This window comes from Halyomorpha halys, unplaced genomic scaffold (genome assembly GCF_000696795.3).
Source record: "Halyomorpha halys isolate HHAL.00 unplaced genomic scaffold, Hhal_1.1 Scaffold548.1, whole genome shotgun sequence".
NCBI lineage: Eukaryota > Metazoa > Arthropoda > Insecta > Hemiptera > Pentatomidae > Halyomorpha > Halyomorpha halys.
This window is the reverse complement of record NW_027105247.1, coordinates 237321-239720: the sequence shown is the minus strand read 5'-3', so window position 1 is coordinate 239720 and position 2400 is coordinate 237321.

The following is a 2400-nucleotide window of genomic DNA, read 5'->3' as shown; positions in this document are numbered from 1 at the left end:
TTAAAACTACCAACAACAATAGAAAATCTAAACTATATTTCTAAAAAAAATCTTATTTTATTTTTCAATATTTATTTGTTGAAATTAACAACTCTATTTAAAATATACACAATAAATAAATGTGATGTGAGTATAATTACAACGGCATGAAACAGCCGTATGGTGAATCTACTGATTGGCAAAACTTAACATTTTTAGAGGAGAGGGTCCCCAGGATATCTTCTTTTAAGACGCCAAGTAGGATTATCAGAAACTAAAGAGGAAGGAAGGTTAGAAACAAAGTTTGGGTGATTAGAGAGTTGGTCGTGGCAGGGTGGGTATATGGTTCTGGACAAATCGGCAATATATGAAACACTAAGGTCATTATGGATGATTTTATTTGTGACGAACTAAGAAGCCTTGAGAAGTTTAGAAGGAATTTTGGGTTGGAAACAAGAATTCGATAGTTTAATGGAGCCCCAAAGCTCAACAACGGAAGTCCAAACAGGCCTTATTATAGTAGTGTAAATGAGTCTCTTGTAATTGATTGCTAGCCAGGACCGTTTGTCTAGTTATTGTTGTAACAATCATAATGATCGAGTAGTTTCGATAATTGAGAGTTTAAACCGTTAGTCAAGTAAGTATTGTAGTTAAAATCGACGAGTAGATTCAGTCTGATTTGAGGACTCCTAGTTAGTCGTTCGTCTAGAGTAGCGGATAGAGTAGATGTACTCTTAGGCAGCGGATCTGTTCGACAGGGATAAGTGGAGTTTATTAAATATTGTAGGGCAGGATGCTGTAGGCTTACGTCACAGGATAAAAGTGCGTGAGGTTTATTGGAATTTATTTTAATCCTCTAGTTTTATACTATTCTTTAAGGGTTGTGATATGAAGGGCAGTCTGTAGCTGAGGGAGTTAAGCGACTGCCTGACGACTGCAACGGTACCTGTTCGCACCCGGCCTGGAGGCACGACTTTTATTTCTGGGGTGGTCCCACGAAATGAAAACTCGACAACCCATCTAGTTAGAATAGGTTGATTACCTCTAGATAATCCTCCTCCCCATGTCAGAAGTGATTTGGAAGAGAATCATAAAAATAAATAAAAAATGGTTGTGATATAGGATTGGAGAGTCTAGGATTTAATTTATTCTTATAGTTCCAATTGAAATGTACGGATTAACAGCTCAAGTTGAATAATTATTCTTTTGTTGCCAATACGAGATTGAGGGTCACGATTAATTTTAACTCGTACATAAGGTTGGTGAGTCTAATGGTGTAACCTGACCTCCAAGAACACAATAGCCCGTGGACAGGTTGCTCATCTGAAGAGTATGGCATGTGTGACGAATGATGAATACAGTCTAGCAGCTCCTACCGATAGGCAACAGCCGGTCGCCAAACACTTTCTGTAGGTACATTAAAATTTGTTCGAATGATTTTTTAATCATCTTACTATATAAATACATCATTCATTATAAAAATATGAGGGATTGAAAAAAATATTGAATGAGTGCTTACAATCATAACTCATTATATACCGCAGTTATCAATATATTTTATTGATATTTTGATTTAATGACATTTTGAAATAGAATTATTCAATTCCTTAATCTTAATTAATTTTGTATTTTCTTAATAAACAAATCATACTGGTATTTATTTTTTTTCATGACCTCAAAATGTGTAAAAATCGAAACTAATTTGTTAAAAAAAATTATATTGTTTGCACGTGTAATATACCAAGATGAATAAATAATCTCATACTGAGATTTTCCGAAGAACTTCATAATTTTAGTTTTCCTTCCTATATATTCCATAGGTAAATGAAAGTAAAAAATTAGCTTCCAATATTCTTCATGTACCAGCTACAGAGCTGTTCCTGTTAGAAGTACATTGAATGTTTTCTGATGAGAGTATTAGGCCTCCTAATTTTCAATTTTATGTTTCGATAGAATGTAAGATCAGACACACTGCAATTAAAAAGAAAATAGTTTTAATAGCTCATGAATGTGTTAACCGGAATGTGGGTTAGCTAGGACAGGAAGTAAGTAAAGCGGAAGTTACTGTACGGTGCTTGGAATACTGAATGCTTTGGACTTATCTAATCACAAGATCGGACAAATTAATCTTTTATAGCAGTAATCTAAGTTTAAAACTAAGTTTTAGTCATAAACGGTTAGATTCAATATACTTCTTCGGATCACAAGAAACCCCATTAATGCAAAATCATTTGGCTTTCGAATGGTGAAAGGGAAACTTTATTAATTACCATTAATTAGCATAAGTAATGGAATACCGTATTTATTTTGAGTATAAACATAAGCAAATGACAACTAATTGTAGTCGTTTTATCAAAATCTTTTTCTCTTTTTTTAATTAGTGTATTTCACTTATAAATGAACATCTTAAGCAAAATCTAT